At 40.1% G+C, this 22710-nt stretch overlaps 1 protein-coding gene across 4 annotated transcripts in view; it reads right to left on the reverse strand.

The window, feature by feature from the left end:
* LOC132916316 (uncharacterized) overlaps positions 1–22710 on the reverse strand; it is a 223853-nt gene that overhangs the window by 166855 nt on the left and 34288 nt on the right. For 3 of the 4 annotated variants that reach the window (XM_060976219.1, XM_060976217.1, XM_060976218.1), the window contains exon 2: positions 13087–13275. The gene's annotated coding sequence lies outside the window, so the exon portion shown is untranslated. Of the gene's footprint in view, positions 1–8538; positions 8765–13086; positions 13276–22710 lie in introns of those variants that run through there. The other variant, XM_060976220.1, reaches the window with a different exon arrangement.

Consider the following 22710-nt stretch of genomic DNA (forward strand, 5'->3'; position numbering starts at 1 on the left):
GCTGAAACGTGCAACACAACAAACATCGCAAGAAGACTAAAAAGGAAACGCCCAATAGACCTCATAAAAGATATAACTTAGAAAAAACGAAGCTGGCACCCCGCTGGGGGTAGCCGCCCACATGCTATATTTATTTTTTATTTTTTATTTTTTTTTTTCTTCACCAACAAGATATAACACTTTACCAAATGTCCATAAGGACAAATTGTAAAATAACCAAAATAAAAAAAAATAAAAAAAAAATATGAGTATGAGTGTGTGAGAGTCTGTGCGCGCACAGTGTGTCGTAAAACAAATGAATGCAACTGTTCCGTTGGTAGTGTCACGTAAAATAAGAAAGAGAATCGAAGATGTAAATAAAAGATAAAAATAAAAAAATAAAAAAGAGAGAATTTATTTCTTGACACTCGTTTTTCACTAGCTACCATTTACTTCTGAACTCTAGGCGCGATTTTTCAAGACCGAAGCTCTTACAACTTGACTTTCGGAGGAATCTGATCCTTCTTCTTCGTCATCCCTCGATATCCCCACTATTCACGCGTTTGTTAGGCGTTTTCGAACATTCGGCGACAGGACCGTTGGGATATCGAGGGTTCGTTAGGCACTTCGCCTCGGCGACATACATCGTCGCCGAGTGCCGCCAGATCTTTATTTCCGTCATCACCCCATCGGCCCCGAAGCGCGGCCTGGTCTCTCACGTGGTTGGCGTCACAGTAGCGTGGTATAGAAGACGGTGAGACAAAGAGAGTGCTGCGACGCGTGCAAACGCAATCGACGAATATCTTGAAAATCACATATTAATTAAATCCGAAACTATTTTGATATCAACCCCAAGTGTAATCTAACTGTTCTTATATATTTATTTCGGCGATTAAAATCCACAATTCTCAATGGTAACACGACGCAGAAACGACATAAAAAGAAGGACGAAAAGAGGGAGAAGAGAGAAATTATCGTACACCGTTCGCGTGACAGGGATGAAGAAAAGAGCGAGCGTGGCTCGTCAACGAGCATTAGAAGATATTAGCGATTGAATATATCGCTCGTGGTTCGTGACGTAGGTAGGCGCAATTAAATGTGGCAGTCGGCATATACGCGGAGCAATTATCGCACGGCACTCGTTGTTTCTACAATCGACGCAACGACACCTTCATCGTTCGGCCGTGTCGCTGGAAATTTTTATTCTGACCACAGAGTCGGGCCGTGAATTTTTAAACGGTCTACGCCTGCACGTCGATTCGGCCGCCTCACCGTGTCCAGAATAAATTTGAATTTATTCCGACAGCTTTCGATCGGTTACGTATCGCATTGATAAAATGCCTCCGACGGGGCGGCGGGTTAAATGACTTTTAAACATCGTTGTTAATTATCGCGTTATTTATCAAATGAGCCGCAAGCCTTTGTTCCTGGTAAATATTTCGAATTTTGATACGAAACGCGAAGAAAAAGTTAATGATAATGAGAATTTAATTACCGCGTGTTTATCATACGCAACATAAAATAATACGTGTTTTAATATTCGCAGGAAAATAATATTCGGTGGTAATTATTGGATACCTTTTTGTTGAATATTGAAAATTTCCCTGTTGTTTGCTGATGTTGCGATATTGACAGATTTGGTACGAAAAACGTTCTACTCATTTCTTAATAGCGAGTAATATGCGTGGATACTTTACGAGACACCCTGAAGGATATTATATCTGTTGAGAATTTTAGACCTTAATTGCCAAAATAATGATATAGCAATACTAAATTTATACTTAGAATTTATATTAGAATAGTTATATATTTATTTGATAAACGATTTCAAAGATATTCGTCGATACACGCTTGCACGCGTCTCACCTTCTTCCATACCAGACTGTTAACTGAACAGTTCACATTCCTTTGTTTTCGAGGCGCCGCTACTACGCGGTCAATCTAGTCTAGAACATAAAATCGTAAGAGGAAGACGATTTGTTCACTGCTAAATAGTCGAATCGTCGATAATTTCTTACTTCGAGTTTTCCGTTTCAAATTGTGTTTCCTGAGAAATTTATTTTTGCGTGTCGCTCTTCCAGAAAACCAACGCGGCGCGGTGATATAGAAAGTACGAATTAAAATCGACGATTATTCGATTAATCGACCGAGAGCCTGAATAAACATAGAAGTCGCTATGACTGTGATTACTTTTGAAAAGACTTCGACGTAACATCGTTTGAATAATCTGACCATAGTCAAGCATGAATTTTTAAGCGATCAACACGCCGACGTGGAATCGATTATCATGAAAATCGACTGGAATTTATCGTGGAACTTTGCGATTGACTTTCCCGTGCAGAAATAAAATGGTCAGTTTTTTTAATTACTTTGTCCATTGTATTATTCAACATATTTGAGAAACGTTCAGTACGGTTGCTTCTTTTTTGTTCGCGATGATTTTGCTCAAAATTTCAATTTATAACGGATCGGTGAATTTTACAGCATTTTTAAAAGGTCCTTTGAATATTCAAACGAATCCTCGTTTCCGTCCAAAAACGTTGACAAAAGAAAGCTACTTTAAACGCTCGATAAAAAATGTTCAACTCGCTCGGTGGGGTGTTTTCTTTGGCGAAAATAATCGTCAATTTTCGAGTTTTATTTTTTACCCGAAGCATTTTCACCCGAACAGATCCAGTTAAGACGGAAACTTTGTTCACCTTCGCCGAGCTGTTCCTTAAATAAAATATCAATCTCGATCTCCGCCTGACTACGAATTTCATTATTTATTATCTACACTGTCCTTTATTCGCCTATTAATTAATTTGAAATAAAGAAAAGTACAATTATCTTTTCGTTAAAATTCGATTAAACTTTAGTGCCTTTCGATTAAAAGACCACTCTACTCTAAACAAATTTTAAAAGCCCAGAATATTAAAAAAAGTTATGCTGTGATTCACAATGATAACGATATAATTATGACTTATTTACTTCCTCGCCGTAAAATTTCTCGCAGTCCTCGGAAACCCTTATTCTTCGTATTTCTTCCATCTTCCAGCGCCACTACGATATTTCCTCTTTAACGTTTAGTCGACGAATACGACGAGCGCTTCACTGACCCTATATATTATACAAGGAAACACAGAAGTTCCGTATCGACTTAAAAGTGGAGGAAAGAGGGTTTCCGTTAGAAATGGACAGCATCTGCGTCCTCGAATAGATTGCAGAGCGGGGAAATAACGTTCTACATTTAGGAATGCCTCGAAAATTTATGCTCGAATCTCGAGAACCCTTCTGGTGTCGCTTTATTAAAGACGAGTCGCGAGAAACGATAATGGACGTGACGAAGGATAAATCAGAAGGGGCAGAGAAAAGAGTGGAAAGGGACGACGATAGCGTGGAGAAAATGACAGGATCCGCTGTGCCCGCGAAACAACGTGGAACGCGATATAATGACGGGTTCGATGACAAGCGCGAAACCGCAATGACAATTATTTCGCGACGTTTCGCGGTTTAACGCACGACCTCCACTTCCTCGGTCGTTTCGACTGCTTCCGTTTCAAACTGTTTGCTGTCGCACTTGCGGTGTCGGAAATGGGACGAGTATCGCGGTAACGAGAATTATAGTATTTGTTGCGTCAGATTGGCTGACATAAGACGCTATGCAAATAAGGATGCCGAGATTACGCGAATTCTGATCCAACTTCGGCGACGTGTTCTGCGATTCGCGAGTAAAATCCTTCGCGATTTGTGATTAGCGGAACGTTAATTGGTCGGACAATTTGATATAAATCTTTCCTCGCGTGCTAACCGAGTGCTGTCTTGACTATAATTTTTTATAATCGCGGAATACGAAGTTAATAAAAGTAGATCCATCTTGGCGCATCCATGATGTACGCAATTCATTTGTAAGAGAAATAAAACGACACGTACGAAAGCGAGGAATGTTCAACTAGAGGAATTATCGTATTACGTCGAAGAGATTGACCGACGGTTAACAGAACTTAAATACGTAGAACGTGGATGGATGAAACTTTAGTATCCTAATGTTTATTCGACATTTGATACAAGATTAATGAAACTTGGTGTTAGATTTATTGGTTGATAGAATCTTAAAGGAATAAGTTATCGATAACGCAGACAAGACAGTTTATCGTATAAATAATTGGGAGTAATCGAACCAGCACTCGACATTTAATCGAATCAAACATCCAATAATCGATATTTGAACAACTGGCATTCCACTCTATCGAGCAACTTATTTGAACCAATTCAGCCCTACAGATCTATCCATTGCGAACGAGATGCAATATAAATTCACACGTCAAATCGATCACCGTTCAACGAATATCGAAATCAAGTATCTGACAAGAGTAACCGCGATATCGCGAAATTAACGAAATGTTCCCAAATAATGGCGATCGATACAACCCTTCGCTTTTTTACGTTTTTACGCAACGAATATGCCGACTCGGAGATTACGATTGTCGATACGTTGATAATTTGTAAAAAAACAGCGGTGCACTGGTTAGTCAGTTGCGATAAAATTTATGCAATTTTGATGAACGTACGTTCGCCGATTTTGTTTGCTTGGGAACAAATTGCAGGAAAAAACACACACAGCACGCGCGTCGGAACTTTGTAAATATTTAACAACGGGGGAAACAATCGGAATCGAGATTCAATTTATTACATCGATGCAGGGAAAAGCACGCGATGCAATATGCACAGCGACATAAATACCGCTATTTCGTTGCTAACCGAATTGCGATCTAATTTCAGAATGTTTCACTTCTACGCTAATTATTGTCATACATATGTCGCGTAAATTGTATTTAAATGTTATTATACACCGTTCGATCTCTATCGGTTAAGTGTTAAATCGTTTAATTACATCGGTAAGCTTTTTTCGCTCAAAGAAAATCACTTTTATCTCTGCAATATTATTCTCAACTTATTATCCTTCCACTGGATATTACAACCAGATACGTGCTGTGCTATATGGTGAACCGTAAGTCGTTTGCCAATTCAAATATCGAATTTATTTATCTTGCGCATGATCGGATTTCGTATTTACTATTTTTGACTTAGCATAGTACATTTCAATGTTTTAAATAGAAATACCATTGTATTTTACGATTATTAATTTATCTTCCTATTAACTATATAATTGACTCGAAAGAATCGATTAATTAGCAAAATTGAGCGATTTGAAAAGAAACAAAGATTTTTCGATTTGACATAACAAATTGTTTAAAAATCAAAATGCTTGTGACTCAGACTTGACAACTTTTCAACTATCCATGATGTACAATTCCACAGTTCGACTCCGTGTTATTACTGTTGATGTTATTAGATGTATGTGAATACAAAGGAACGCGTGGATAAATTGTAAGGTAGAAAATATATATTTTAAATACTGAAGTGTAAATACAAATCAGAATATAATTGAGCTGATCCAGATCCGCACGCTAGTGTCACACACTCAAGGAAACCATCCGCTCAGTAACCAGATAGACCGAACACCCTGCATGCCACGTCTGTTGAAACGATAACTAAAAAGGCCCCTCCAAAGGGACTAGACCCTCGGTGGAAGGACCTTCCTAACCAGCGCTAAAACAGTCCGTCGTAGCACCTCGAGTCAGTCTGTCCTAACATTCCGAACCACGCAGTTGTAACCGTCACTCTGTCAGATTTCTGCAATAAATCTCATTGTCGCATACGAAGTTCTATTTTCTTCACCCTATTCGTGAAAGAATCGTTTTGTTCGAACCGCGACGCGAGGAGATCACCGGCGATCCGTTAATTCCGCGATCTTTTGTGCCTCCGAAGTGACACTAGCAGTGTTACCCTATGACTGAAAACCCTGAAGCCAACGTCGCCTGTGTACAGTTTACGGTTTGTCTTCGACGCAGTCTTTTGTCTGTACGCTGTCGATGGCTTTGGTGCTTGAGAAAACTAAAAGACCAGATGTAGAGTTTTCTTAGAAGTTTTTTTTTTATTTTATTTTGGTTTTTTACAATTTGTCCTTATGGACATTTGGTAAAGTGTTATATCTTATCGGCGAAAAAAAAAAAAATAAAAATAAATATAGCATGTGGGTGGCTACCCCCAGCGGGGTGCCAGCTTCGTTTTTTCTAAGTTATATCTTTTATGTTTTCTTAGAAGTGACGACCACTTCAACAATTACAAAACGCCAGATCGAACACGATTTTACGTTGATGATTTAAAGTTAAACTACTCGATTCGCTGGTCACTACGCTACAAAGTCGCGAGCGTTCTCTTAATTTCGTTCGGACCTAGTCCAACGAAGTTCCGGCCGCGAAGAAAACAAAACACGAGATTCGCGACCGCAGTTAAACTAGAAGTTAACTTCGTTCCCAAGCGGAGGCTGTTTAAATCTGTAGCGAAGCTACGAGCGCGAGCCAAGGCCATTAAGACGTCAGAGAACTCTAAAGTCCGTTTCGAGGTATCAAGAGATTGGGTGCAATTTGCACCCAAGGATAATCGCGATACGACGTTCAAGCCGGAAATTAACAATCGTGCCGGACTGTTGCTCGAAACTCGACCCAGAAATCTTTGATATTTATGTCCCGTTAAATATTATTCCGGAATTCGCGGTAAAATGTTAGCTAATCGCTATAATCGTTGGACACGACGCTATGTTGATATCAACTCGAAATCAACATGATATTCGAAATGGTTTCTGCGTGACGCAGGGAAACCTAACAGGAACTACAAATCTTAATCATAAACTAAGCGACTTAATTAATCACCATATGATTGATTACGCCACTATGATTTCACTTCCACTCGAGATTTCACTCGACGATTACTCCGCGACTGGCAAGTATCTTGGAATTAGATGGCGCATATGCTTTTCAAAACTTCCGAGAGGATAACGTCAGAAAGACTTTCTCCCCTATTTTCGCCTAGCGAAAAGCTCTTAACACGATAGCGAACACTAATGCGATTCTAGCGAGCAATTCTTGATAGAGTTAGGTGTTCGATGATCGATTTCTAACAATCCAACGCTCGGTGTACCGTTCGTTCTAAGCTTTCTCTTCCACTACGTTCTTCTTTTTTCTCTCTGACTCTTCTTTTAGATTATGTTACTTGCCATGACGTTTGCTTTCCATTTTTGTACCTAAACTCACACGTACTCTGTCCTTATGGGATGAAGTTATCCCGACAGTTTGCCAACTTTTGTCTGTCTGGGAAAGTAACATATTTCATAAATTCTTGGAAACGAACCCTACCAAACGACGAGTTGCTTCTGCTGTGCGTAATCTAATACAACGAATCGCAGAGGTATTTTTCGTACCCTTTTAATTATTGCACTCGAATAATTAATATTTATATGGAGCCTCGTATAATTACTCGTTAAAATATTATTCAAAAATGTTTATCAACAGCAACATATAGTATGATAAATAATCTCGCGATTGATATATTATTTACTCAAAAATAATAATTTATCGCAATATACGTGGAAACGTAAATAAACCGTCAGCCATTTACCGTTAAACTTTAGATTCCTTGCATCCGATTTAAATAAAATATAATCCGTAGAACGAAAATATTTTCCCTTAAAATATCGTAAAACGGAAATCCTCTGCATATTGTAAACGCTGATGTTATTATCAAGATCTTATATTTCATAAAAACCTTCAAACTCCCTGAATCGATACCAAAGAAACTATCGTATAAAGTCAATTCCGAATTCTTTCTTAATTTCGCGGAACCTGTTACATCGAGGGTGTGAAACGGGAAAATTTTAACCTCTGGGATAGGCTAAGCGGCGCAATTTGCACTCGGCGATAATCGCGGCGCATTTGCACGTTACCGTGTACCCGATAACGTTAACGAGGTTGTCGCAGGTTCACGCACGTCGTGCCTAAGTAAATTGGCGGGCAAACGTTCGGCAAGCCCCGGCAAACCGGCCAATTCGATTGCGGGACACGTAACGGAGAGTTCGAGGGGATGCGGAATCGATAATCGAGTCGAGCCATGGCATTTCGTTGCACCCTATTCCCGATTTTTTTCTACCTCGGACCACCCCATTCACGATTTTCACCCCCTGAATGAAAATTTAGTTCATCCGCGTAAACGATGTAAATCGCGATACTCATCCGCTGAATGACGATCGGCAGTATTAAGTTCGGTTAATTTAAAGCTACGTTCGCTACTGATATTTCAGGTATTTTCCCTATTAAAGTATCCTGAACCGATTACGTACTGAATAAATTTAAATTGTTACCCGACTAACCCGAAAACGATCGTTTCACGCGATTCGTATTATTCTTCCGATCGTAATAATCATACTTTTCATCCTGTATGGAGTATAAATTAAATAAATGGATTATATCGTTGTATTGCTATTTATGCTTTTATCGTTCGAATCGTAAGTATTGTGGGAAATCACGAGGAGTAAAACTAGCTTGCGATCATCGTTATGGAAAAGTGAAAAATATAGCAATTACACGAGAATGGATTAGATGCAATTGCAGTAGCCAATTTTCATGTACATTTTTTTACATACACCACTTTCTATGTACATATAATAAAGCTTGTGCGTACAAAGTTGAGATTTTCTTGCAACTGGCCATCAACCAGTTGCAATTAAGTTCTCGCTGTCTTAAGTCTTCTTCCTTTTTTACGTAAATAGAAGGTAACGTTATGTGACTGTTCCGGTTCGTACTGATCTAACCCGTTCAATATGATTTCGCGTAGGCAGGACACGCTCTATCCGCGAGGAAAGACGATATCGAGACCAGTTGGAATTCAAGTTCTTGCAGCGTGTACGTCGATCCATTTTCCAAGCGTCGCTGAAACAGGGGACAAAATATTGCCACCGAGTGAAAGTGATCAAACTAGAATCTTTGTCGGTATCAAATATTCGACTGCGAACGAACAGAAGGCGAGAAGGCTTGTAATTAAAGGCGATAAATCCCACCATTTTGTTTGTTGTTCAAAATCGTTCAAGTTAAACCGATTAAAGGGCTTGTTTTCGCGTAAACGTGGCGTCGAGCGGAAGAGCTCGAAATGGGGTAACGATGGTTCGTAAAACACAACGAACAACATAGAGCACGCGGTCGTAGAAGTTAAATTGCGATCGCACCTAGGGAAAGAGTTGGCGAAATCACATTGACCCAGTTCCTTTCTTTCTCACCCTTTTGTTCGTGGTCGAGCCGCGCATACCGGCCACGCGACTGACGTACGTACGAAACTTGGCCGTATACACACGCATAGACGCGTGCACACGTGTATATACACGGAGGATAGGAGAGGTACTATTAGCCGCACAGGTACGTAGCCGCACATTCCTGCGGTTTCAACAACATAACCGGATTACACGGCTTGCATAGGTGAATTAGCAGGCAAATGTTCGGTAAATTCGTTCATTGACGTCTGGCCTCGTCGATTCGCGTGTCACGAATCAACTTTCCTTTTTGCCATGTGGTACGCCAGATGTGACGGTCCTTGCGAGATTCCTCGTAGTCCGGACGCCAAGACCTATCTATTGTTCTAATAACTCGCAGCAGGCCTAAGAAGACGACATAAACCGAATCTGTTCAGCTTCAGTTTTCTTCACTTAAACATTTTCGGTTTATGTTTGTTGCACTCGACTCTTACCTAATACGGAGAAAGCGGGTGCCTGGCAAGATAAGACTTTTCCCATAAACAAGGATGCCCACGAGCCATATCTAGCTCTCCTTGTCTTTACTACCTAATTCATTTACCAATGGGCATCGCGGATCGTTACCCTCACTTTTCCACCAAAAAGTGTGGACAACGAATCCGCGTTCTGAGTTCCAAAGGGAACACCCACACCGAGCTTTCTTCTTTGATGGTACGAGACAGTTCAAACAGTTTCATTTTTAATTCCAATTCAGTTACAATATTGACCTTTGTAATAAAACTCTAAGTCTAAAAAATAAAGACTATTCTAAAAATCAACAGTTGTGTAATTATTCAGAAATTACGCGACACGCGCCCCGTATCCTGCTTCCGGTTTATTTTCGTCACGATTAGACCGCGAATTTTTATGCATTTACGGGAAATCTAACAGTTGGAGAAAGGAAGCTGCGCAGCATACGAGTAATATACGAAGATACGCGAAATATCCAAAGAAAAGTGGAAGAAATTTCTGCCTGGGTTCTACGTTTCATTCGACTCTTACATATTGGAAGGAAAGTTTGGAAACGCGAAGCTGCGCAGAACACGCGTAACACGTGGAAATACATAAAATATTCAAATTAGAGCGAAACGCGTTTCCGCTTGGGTTCTAGGTTTTTGATGTGTTGGCAAAAATGCGAAGTAAACCGGGCTCGCTCTCTAGAAAAGTACGATTGTAACTGATCGATCTAGTATCACATTTTTCATTTGCTTGTTCAAACTTTTCGCCTCAGCACCCACTCGACATACACAATTTTTTCGTACTCGTCGCTGCTAAAATACGGATATTTATGCAGATTCATATTTTAGCGAACGCGACTGAAAAATAGGACTCGGACAAAGATTTGTTTGGATCAGGTTTTTAAATTATGAAGGGTACTTGAGAACTTTAGCGGTAAAAATGTGGATTAATTATGCTAACGCGAAGCATCTCTGTACAAGGTTTTTCTCAGTATGGAATCCACTTCTTCGGTGGAAATGAAAACGCAAATAAAAGCAGTTCGTACGTTCGAGTGTCTTTTATTACACAGCCTTCTCTCGGTTATGGTTCGAGTAAATAAGTATCGGGTTAGTCCATAAGTGAATTTTGTTTGTTCGTTTTCGTGGAAAACGCGTGATTTATTAAAATCATTTACGATGATGAAAGTGGCAAACTGTTATCAAAATGGCAAGAAATTGTACAAGATAATGTTAACTAAGTCTTAAACTCGGATAAACCTTCACTTCGTATTTCCTTTCCTATTTTATTATGCATGTTATGTAACTGTAGAACGTTGTCAATTATTTACGGATTTTGTCATTAGGTGGCAATGCCAAAATTCGCGATCACTTAATCGCCAACCCAATAGAATAACAAGTAATATGGTAACTTTGAAACGTATAGTGAAAAGATCTTTCAACTCTTAGTCTATGAGGAAATAAAATTCTAAATGAAATAAATACTATTAATACTTGCTGCTACGACTGACAGGTAACTTTTATCATATAGGATTTCATCCGAGTGCATACATATGTGCAAACACGTGCGTTCATTTGTTTCTCAGATTTATTCTTCGAGAACGGGGACACCACCCAATGAAAATTTATCGTGTCGCGTCGCTTTAGCTTGACAAAAGGAACCATCTTCTTTCTTGTTACGCGACGCGCCGGTGTTGTCTCAACGTACACACGCAACAAGCAGTATCAAGGAAGAGTAACTTTATACATTTGAAATATTCCTACTATTACGGATACTATATGAAATCATAATTTCAACGGAAACTGCATAGCTCCCGAGAGTACCTTTACGTGATGGAAGCAATAACTTGTTCGCGAGGAAAAGCGTAAAAATTTCAATATTTCCGACAACATTTTGGAACAAGTGTTAGATCGTAAACTAGTCTTACAGGAGGAATAAGCGAAACGTGTTTGGCGAGTAACCTGTGACTAGCTAGAAACGAAATATTAAAATAAACTAACGAGCCTTATATAAGAAAATACAACTTACTTTCTGGAATTTTTCTGGTATTAACGAACCAAACGCGAAATTCAATTTCTCCTGTTATGGATAAAACGTTAAAAATGGTTCAAACGTACGAGCGAATTAAATAAAGTTCCAAAACGTAATTACGTTTGTAAATTTCCGTCAAGCTACTTCGAAACGAAACGAAACTCCACGTATTATATATCACCAGGTTTCCAGCGCCCCTTATTAATTTTCCACCTCGTACGGTTCGTATATCAAAATTATCAAATACAGTTCCACTGCCGCAGAAAGTTACTTTCCAGCGAACGGAAATAATTCTCTGCTTATTTAATTACTTGTCGGTTGTCTGCTCAACTGCTTATCGTTTTTGATTATCGAGAAAAACTATTTATAACTGATCAATTTAGTCATTCGAGTAATATAAAATTCAAACTAATCGACTCTATTCGAATTGATCGTTTGGTTCCCAAAGAATATATTCCTGCATAACGAATGAACAATAAAATTAAGATTCTACGCGAGAACGGATGCATTGGATCGTTTATTTAACGTAGAAACGTTTGTATTCAGTTTCGTATACTTTTTGTTAAGAAAAGCTTGTACACAGTTTAGCACGTGCAGTGTACGGAAGTTAAATAAAATTAATTGATTTCGTAATTTTTGTATCATTCAACGGTAACTTTACCTTGGACTTTGCTATTTTGATATCATTTTTTATATTCTATTCTTCCCATTAAACTTGATATTTCGAACGAATTATTTCTACGCCATTATTATTATCGAGAACGAATTATTATACGTATTATTATACGATTATTATATTATTATATATTCCAATGTATGTTAATATGAATAGACACTGTAACGAAAGAGATAGAATCAATTATGTATTATCCGCGACAGTTATTTCTATACAACGTTAGTTACGTTAATTCAAAGAATTTATTTCTGTATCCGCGTTATGGCCTATAACCCGGAATTCGTATATAACGCGAAACGTAAAAATAAACTTGCGCGTTATAGGAGGTCCCAGTATATATTCCGTTTTAAAACTTAAATCCGCTATACGGTGATGGTAAAGCTAATACTTTTTCACGATACGAAACTGACCGGTGTAGCTCGTTCGTCAACCATCCATCATGATCGTTCCGCGGATTTTTATACATTTATAGGAAATTTAAAAATACAAAATTGCATATAACATGATAAATATATAAAATATCCAGAGTACAGCGTTGCGTATAATACATGATAGATAAAACAATTTTCTGCCGAGGGTTTATGCTTTTAGTAATATTCTCGAGCATAGAGATTTGCATAAAAGTCTGCAGTCTAATCACGATAACGAAACTGATAGACGATAAAGGATTCGGTGACGTCACGAAACTACCATCTCGAAAACTATAACAGCACTTGCAGTACGGTCGTGCATCAAAAGTTCCGGTTGCAAGAGCCATTAAACTTTATCATGCTGTTTGACTCACCGTTTCTTCGAGCTGGCTAAAGGAGTTCCTCCCCTGGCGTTCTCCACCGCTCCCTTTTTCTTTCTCTCTCTCTCTCTCTCTTTCTCAACCGTTTCGCTTGCACAGCATGTAACACATAAGATTGTTTCGCACCTGCGGCACTGGAAACGCCACTTAAAATTTGTCGACTTCGTGCAACACTTCTTTCAGCTGGAACACACCGAAACGACACACTGAAAACACGGAACGGTTCGAAAGATTCGCTGGCAAACGCCGTTGACACGCGACTGGAAGCTTCGATCGAGGCGTACGCGATTCCAACGAGGGAACAAAGACGCTCGAGGTCATAGGATATTCGTGCGACGATTTGGAAACATTTCGACGTTTCGTGTTAGAAAGTAAGACGCTGACGTAGAAATGTTTTCGAGAATACGCGACGACTGACAACGAGTGATCTAACGCTGTGGAATCGATGATCGAATGACCTCTAGGGAATATCTTTTGTGTATTTTGTGTATTTTATACGAATAGTCGTTCGAAAAGTCGCGAGTATGGAGTATTTTTAACGTCACGTATCGTTGTATGGTAGTATAATAATAGGCTGTACGATGACTGTACATAAAAATGTGTATTGTATCACATTTTCATGGTATTTTGACGTATTGTATTTTACATCAAAAGGGACATATAAAAGATTACGTAAAACGCACATAGGAGAGAACAAATAGAATTCAAGATAATTTTCAAGATATATTTGCGGAATACAAACGAACTTGGATACGTCGGAAAAGAGTGACCAGAATAAGCTTCGAGATTGAAACTTTCGATTATTTATCCCGTGATACAGTATATTTTCCATAAAAAGGTATGGAAGATTCACAATGGAGTAAACAAGTATAGTTTAACGAAACTTTGAAAATAGAAAACAAAATAGAAAATAATTCCTTGAAATAATACTTTGAAAAATTCAATGACCAGAAGAAGAAGCATCGGTATTCTAGGATTGTGGATTCAACACGTATATATCACGATAAAATATTATATAATTTGCATAACAAGAAATAAGAGTAACGTAAAATTCGTAACGTGTTACGCAACCTGCGTGAAACGAAGTAAGAATACACAAATAAAATGCAATTGAACTTGAGAAAAATGCTCACTGCGTAAAAGTATGCTATTTTAAGATACTTGGATACCTCGATATCGCAAGAGAAACCTAAAATCGCACGATCGGAACGTGTTGTCCTTTGCCCCGAAAGGAATTGCCGGAGAAGATTTCCGCGAATTTAAACCGTACGCAAGAGTGGATTTGCAAACGGAGGGGCAATCCCAGTATCAAAGAGGAATCGCAGTCTCCTTCATGCCACGAAGATTTCCGCCTCTTTCGTGCTTCTCGCGATACGTTATGTCGTGTAACATCGTGCAGCCACTCCTGTCGTGAGCCGACAAAGTCTCCGATTTTTGCTGGCCCAGATCTTAAAGGTGAGCGCGAAAACTGGTAGCCAGCGACTCGATCTGGAAACGAACAACTGGCGCGAATGTTCTTGCACAATGTTTCTCGGATTTATCGAAGAAAACCGCGTCAGTTTCCCGCGCCGGAGCATGTTTTATCGTATCGTAATCCGAACGAACGATTTATTCGTAATTTTAATCTTTATACGTATCGATATAATATGCTTCGTGTACGTTTCGTTTATTACAATTACTTCGAGTATGATTTTATCGGAAATTACCTTAATTGCTTACTAAAGAAAAGATCAACGCCGATCGCACCGGAATGAAATTCGCAACATCGTGTTGCGATACGAGGCGTAATCGAAGACACGATTATCAGACAAGCAAAACAACATCGATCGATTATCCAACGGTTAAACACTGATTTAAAGGGATTTAATTACGAAGATTTCATCTGTTGCGATAAAATATTCGTTTCACGCGACCAAACAACGTGGTCAATTTTTGTCAAGCAACATCGTTCTCCTTCCATCGAACCGCACGATGGAAATCACGGTCGAACGATTAGCAACGATAACTAGCCTAATTCCTCCGCGTGGCCTGTAAACCAATCGATCATCTGCAGCCAATCAGATTTCGCGTAACTGGTGCTTGACCAAACAAATTATTTCCCCCCGATTACAGCTACGTACAACGCGCCCCCGCAACGATCATCCGGCGCGTCTAATTCAGTCGAATCGTTCGATTAAATTGCACGCAAATCGCGAACCGCGGTCGAGGTTTTCAGCCCACCGTCATTTCGAACAATTTCCTTCGTGGTCGCGTTACGCTGCGATCCAACGGCTGAGTCCGTGGTGTTGATGCAGTGTCATCAGGATAGCGGGCAAAGAGTTATGCCTCGTTTAACATCCAACGAACTGACTATTAGCTGCACAATGCTCCTCATCGATTGGTCGTGACGGTCTACGTTTAGCATCGCGCTTCTTTCTCGCCGTTTAATCGCCGTTGGTTTAAAGTTGGTCGAAAGATCATCGAGAAAAGTGTCGAAGAACAGGTGGTTTACGTTTTACAATAACGATGGGCAATTTATGGTTACACAAAGTGTAGAGCGATAGAAAATTTACGATCGCACAAAGGATGGAACAGTTGGCACGATAAACGGATGATGTTATGCGTCGAACGAAATAAATCTTTTAAAAGAGTCTTCGTAGAGTCTTTGTTCTCAAAGGGGAAGTAAATTTGAAATATTCCCATGATTTTCAAAGAAACGCTCCTCGTGACGCTTGCATACATCGATTTCGATTTTACGTGTGTACTATGTGTTTGAACTCGTTCAAGATGCAATATCATTTTTAATTGCAAAGACGAGAATCGTAGAACATCGTAGCATCGATGTCGATCGTACTTGAGCATGCACGCACAAGCACGCGCATACACACGCCAATAAAGATATTTATCTAACCGACAATTTGAAAAAGCAATCTGTTTGAAAAAACAGAAAAAAAAGCAAAACAAATCACGTCCTACCAACTATCCAATTAAGTACCACTTTTCTAACAATCACCTATCCAAACTCCTCTTCAAAAATCACAAGACGCGCTCCGCGTGAGTCGAACGATCGAAGCTGCGCTGCCGGAATTCTCTCATTACAGCTATTTACATTTCGACGCCGTTCCTCTAAATCTTCGCGTCGCACATACCACTGGCAGGATGTTTCTCGTGGCAAGATTTCCGGACTACGGTAAAACGTTGGCGGTGCGAATCGCCGTGCAGGCAAATCGAATCGGAAACACGCGGGACCGGAAGACGTCGCAGACGGCGACTGAGGCTACGATCACCGTGATTTCTCGTCTACCTTCGGGATTCTCAGTGTCATCGGCACCGTGTTTCCGTTTCGGTATCCGACAAGCGTACGTTCAACGTGACACGTGACACTGAATGACACGCGAACGAACACGGCCGATCGTTTCCTGTACAGAGCTTGGCTCCAGATGGAGGTCTACCGAGACACTGACGACTGCTCTCGCCACGAGGACATTCCCCGATTCTCAGGTGAACCGACGAGAGAGAAACCAGAAGACAGAGGGAGAAGGAGAGGAGAAAGAAAGGATCGCCGTTCCCGATCGTACCTTCCACTCTTTCTCGGACGCACCTTCTATCCCGCACGTACGTCCGTCTCTCTTTCACTCGCGCGAGATTTTCACGATTTTCTCCTTTCTCCGTTCCGCTGTTACGGTCCCATGCCACGAAGACGAGAGGCAGAGGGAGAGAGTGAGAGGTTACCGTGAATGATTCCGCGGAGGCTTGGCTGCCGCTGTTGCTTCATGCACGCGTAAAATTTGTATCGGGGAATAATTACCGGTTTTAACGGTGACGCGATGATCTTCGCGATTGCGAAGGTTGCGCTTGTAGTTCTGGTCGTTGATTCGTTTCGCGTGGGTGACGTGTGTGCGAGAGAAAATCGTAACGTCTAAGGTCCTCTGTTTTCCATATATGGTGCCAAAGTGGAAGAGTAATAAGGTAAACGAGGATTATTACGATTCCTTTTTTTATTAATCGATTGATTGTACGGTTTACTTGTCGCGCGTATCTCTACGTATATCGTAGCAAATGCGCGATAAACTTCCTTCCTCGATCATGACTTGCTGGCAAAATTTCGAATTGCCCGTTCGTGCGTTCAGACGTGTGCTATCGCACATGGTATGTACTAACTATGTGCAAAATTTGAACTAAATAGCCGACTCAAGCATGCGCTCTTCTCGCAGAATCCTAGCATTCCATTTTCCAGTATATAACGCTAATAATGACAATCACGTTTTGCGTATACGTTCGTAACGTCTGGCGAGAATCGTAAAGAAATTCATTGGACTGGTTTCAAAGTCACCATTGTATAGGGATTAGAAAACCAATATGATATATCGAGGTTCTCAAAATTTCATGTTCCGTCTTCCATCGGTATTTCTAATTTCAAGTTTGTTCTGCGACGAACCTGTCCTTGTCGGGACACCGTGATCGCATTTGTTTCGTTGAAACGAACAGACGATTTCACAAGGCAACCGAACTAATTGCCTTTGAAAATATTGATTTTGGCGTTGATAACGAACGAAGGGACACGTGGATGAACCAAACGACCGATCGTGAAGCGAATCAGATATACAACGCTGGCTGATTGCTATAGCATAATTTACGATTTGCGAAACAATCCTGGCAACATTCTGAATCTATCGATTGATAGATATGCGTGGAACGAACGATTCGAACAATTCTAAACATTCGACAAATATGTTGCGTTCGATGCACGTCGACTCCAACGATGTTCATCTACGTACGTTTCTTAAGGTCGCTTAAAACGCGAATTAATAAATTCCGACAAGGAGCTCGTTACACGACCGTTCGGAATTAATGGTCGTTAAGGCGGTACAAATAAGCGTGTTCGTAGAAAACACGAAGGCGACCTTTGCCGTTAATTTCGTTTGCACAATTGCGATTCGCCAAAGGGAGTAGGCTCCTTTTTCCGATGCAACAACATTCTTGTTGCGAGATGACCTGAAATACCGTACCTTCGCTGGAATCCACCTCGCGTGGCATTACGTCGCACGGTTGGATTCTTAGCGGAATGCTCTTTGGAAATCGTATTCGAACGTAGATCCACGATCTAACACGATTTTTTAAATTAGTCAAAGAATCGGAAATGTCAAGATGCAGATTGTCCGAAGTGTTTGTAATTGCTCGAATGGTGTTTTAACGTTTCACGTTTTACGCTATTATCGTTTTCGTTTCATTTGATTTGAAATTCGAGTGTAACGCCTCATCATGCGCATACTTGTACACGACTCGTTGCAACATTTTTGCGAAATTTACGATCTATGATCTACGGTATAATTACTCGCGGAGAAAGCTCGCGAAAGATTATCTAGATTACTTCGGTTCTTACTATAAAACCTATCTGGAAACTTGAGCACTTTCAACGGCAGAATAGCGTAGAAGGTTCGTAAAACCAATGATTCGAATTAGGTCTGGACTATGTTACGTTTCTGCATTTTACGAGTCTTTTGTCTACGAATGAGTGTACGACGAATCCTAAACGCAAGACCGTATCTTAATTAACGTACATTCTAGCACAATACTCTGAGATTGAAGTATAAAATAGCGGAATATATGCAGGAAAAAGTAACCAGAAAATCTACCATTTCAAATTAACCATCCACGATAAAATCCTTCAAAAATATGCCTACTCGTTTTGTAGCTTATCTGAATTTCGGCTACTGTTTACCAAACTCGTTTCAATTCGCGATAAAGCTGAACATAAATTTGATTCTTAATGGAACATCGATAAGGACTCGGAGCGGATATTCGGATAAAATCTACCGCGTGGTCGGAACAGTACGACCCCTAATAAAGCCAAAGAAATTTATTCAACAATTTCTGTCGTAACATAGGACCTTGATACAAAATTCAACGCGAACTTCGTCGTACAGACGATGGACTCGAACGCGCAAAAAATTGCAGACACTTAGATAAGCGACTCGGTTAATTAAATCGGGACCGGTTTCCCTTTCGAGAAATCAAGATCACGCTTTCTTCGCGCGGGTGCGGCTACTAACCTTGGCGTATCCGTTTCCTGGACGAAAGTTCCGATGCGGAGAGTATCGCTTCTTCGACGGCCGGATGCAGTTGCAAAGTATAAATTGCGAAGCGGCTGCGACAATTAACGAGGCAAGACAACCACGACGGTAGTTACACTGGCGAGCCTATTAACGTGACACTGTACCTTCGACCCACCTGGAGCCGTTCTCTTCGAGTCAGCGCACAATCGCCGCACCTGAGATCACCATTAACTTCGAGAATGACTATAACGGTGCTTAAGCTCCTTTTAAAAACGACATAAGTATGTAATAAAGTATCGCAAGTAGCGAAATGTAAATAAGTAAGGAGAATGCGAATAGACGCGAGAAAAATGCGTTTACGCGCTATATATAAAGTGGAAAGTTTCAGAAGTTCGGTGGTTTCCTCGTTATCGATTTTCTATGAAGCATCGTTTCTTATTTGTTAGAAACGCGTTGTCTCGTTGTTGAGAATTTTATCGAATAACAGATTGCGGATTTTCATGCCAAATCGCACTTTTTCGAACAAAATTACAGAAATATCAAAGAATACATTAAAATGGAGATTTACGTATCTCATTCCTCCAGCGTACATTGCTCTGGATATTTTGTATATTTCTACGTACTACGATACGCGTACACTCTATACGTTTGCCAAGCCGAGCCTATTTTATAAAGATGTTAGTGGCAATTGAAAAATCAAATTCTCTGTGAATTTTGTAAATAAATAAGACAAAAGCAGTAACCAGAAACATTAAATCGCTTTATTCGCTGGCACGAAATGTAAAGACACGAAAGTTACATTCAACGGCTAAGAGGCATTAGGAAAAATAAAAAAAAAAGGCGGTAGAAACTATGTCGAAAATTGTCTATTGACCAACGATGTATCTCTTCGATTCAATTAATCTCAAACCGTGTTCTGTTCGAAGACACTCATGCACACTCGTTTACGATGATAAAACGAACAAGCCGAGTGTGTCCACTTTATAAAGATATTAGTGGCAATTGAAAAATCAAATTCTCTATGAATTTTGTAAATAAATAAGACAAAAAACAGTAACTAGAAATATTAAATCGCTTTGTTCGCTGGCACGAAATATAAAGACACGAAAATTACATTCAACGGCTAAGAAGCATTAGGAAAAATCAAAAGAAATAACAAGGCGGTAGAAACTACGTCGAAAATTGTCTATCGATCAACGACGAATCTCTTCGATTCGACTTCGATTAATTTCAAATATCTGAAACCGTGTTCTGTTCGAAGACACTCGTGCACACTCGTTTACGATGACAAAACGAACAAGCCGAGTGTGTCCACTTTATAAAGATATTAGTGGCAATTGAAAAATCAAATTCTCTGTGAATTTTGTAAATAGATAAGACAAAAGCAGCAACCAGAAACATTAAATCGCTTTATTCGCTGGCACGAAATATAAAGACACGAAAGTTACATTCAACGGCTAAGAGGCATTAGGAAAAATAAAAAAAAAAGGCGGTAGAAACTATGTCGAAAACTATCTATTGACCAACGACGAATCTCTTCGATTCGATTAATTTCAAATATCTGAAACCGTGTTCTCTTCGAAGACACTCATGCACACTCGTTTACGATGACAAAACGAACAAGCCGAGTGTGTCCACTTTATAAAGATGTTAGTGGCAATTAAAAAATCAAATTCTCTGTGAATTTCGTAAATAAATAAGACAAAAGCAGTAACCAGAAATATTAAATCGCTTTGTTCGCTGGCACGAAATGTAAAGACACGAAAGTTACATTCAACGGCTAAGAAGCATTAGGAAAAATCAAAAAAAATAAGGCGGTAGAAACTACGTCGAAAATTGTCTATCGACCAACGACGAATCTCTTCGATTCGACTTCGATTAATTTCAAATATCTGAAACCGTGTTCTGTTCGAAGACACTCGTGCACACTCGTTTACGATGACAAAACGAACAAACCGATCGACAAGTTTAATCCCAGCAACACGAGCAACGGGTAGGTATGCATACAATAAAATCGTAAAATCGATCGTGCATTTAACAGCAGAGATACTGGTCTAGGTATCCTGGAGTCGTCGTTTCTTGCAGAAGAAGGACGTCTCGCTTTACCGGGAAGTAATTCGAACGGCGAGGTCGCATGATTGAATTCGTAGCAGGGGTTTGGGATCGTTCGCGATTACTCTGCAGGATTCGACAGAGAGTGGTCGATCGAGTGCGAGGCATTTAAATAATTCCCTAAAGTTTTATCGGGCGATGAAGGTCGGGCGGCGAGTTCAGCTGGATGGAGAAGGAAAGAGGCGGATTTAGTTCCCCTGGTCGAAGATACTCGGACGGAAAGTTGGGCAAAGCGACGATAATTGAGAATCGGGAAGGGTATTCGATGTTAACACCCTCTTCGCGAATTTACCATCGGTTCTGTCTCGAATAATAAGAGTAGCTCTGGCATTCGACTTCGGAAATCAATAAACACCGACGTGGCCCTGCGAAGCTTTTAGATTGCAGCGGACGAAGTGAAATAGCTCGAGTAGATTAAACAATCGAAAAACTGATTCGGAAACGTCCAGCTGACCAATAGAGCATGACCATCCACGTTCCGATAAATCCCTTTATCATCTCCCGTTTTTGGGCCTATTTCCATCGACGAAACGGTATCTCTCTTTCTCTCTCTCTATATATATACATATGTATATGTTTTTTTATTTTTTTTTTTTTCATTCTTTGGCTTTTCCTTTCCCATTTTTTAATATTCGGTTCACGTAAAATGGATAAAATGGTCGGATGAAATTCACCGTTTTGTCGCATATTTTTACAAAACACCGCATCGCTCTCCGATAGTTTGTTGGTGTATCGATGCGTGTAACATGCGCGGATAAATATATTCCGCAAAGAGAACTCTACTCTATACGTTTCATGGTTCTATTAACTGGCGTCAGGGATGATCCGACTAAAATGAGAAATATCAAAGAACGAATATCGGTGAATTTTTTGAGTAACGTTCCATCGTACTCGATGTAATTCGATTTTAGAATGATTAGTGAAACTCGACAGAGAGTCGATTCGCACTGATCGTAAAAATGTAGCTTTATCGATGGTATCGTCGAATAAACGCGAGCCCGAGAAAAGTTCTCCGAGTAAACTAATCGTACATAATTCAACGTGATTCGTTTCAGGTGTCGTTGAATATTTAAAATCTGCGATACGTCTGAGAAGCGTCGTTCCGTCTATCGCGGCTGAGAAAAATGGCACGATGCAAACGAGATTCTCCTTCTTCTGGAAATCTACGAATATTTTTGCTCGCGAGATTCGTTTAACGCGTGAAATATGTTTTTCCAGCGAAGGAAAATGGGGGAGGGAGACTGTTTTTCAAGGCGCGTTCGGATTCGCCTGCCACGAAGCGGAAGAAAAAATAATGAAACCAGGTCGCACGACCTACAGAAACGGAAAGAATTTCAAAACGCGATGCGTCACACCCCGTGACACGTAATAGACGCAAAAGAAATGAAGCTGCACGCTAGAGTAACGCGGGAGTCGAGCATTCGGGCAAAAAGAATTCATAGGTTCGCGAGAAATGTCCCATTACCGTTCT

The sequence above is a fragment of the Bombus pascuorum genome, chromosome 2 (genome assembly GCF_905332965.1).
Source record: "Bombus pascuorum chromosome 2, iyBomPasc1.1, whole genome shotgun sequence".
Lineage (NCBI taxonomy): Eukaryota > Metazoa > Arthropoda > Insecta > Hymenoptera > Apidae > Bombus > Bombus pascuorum.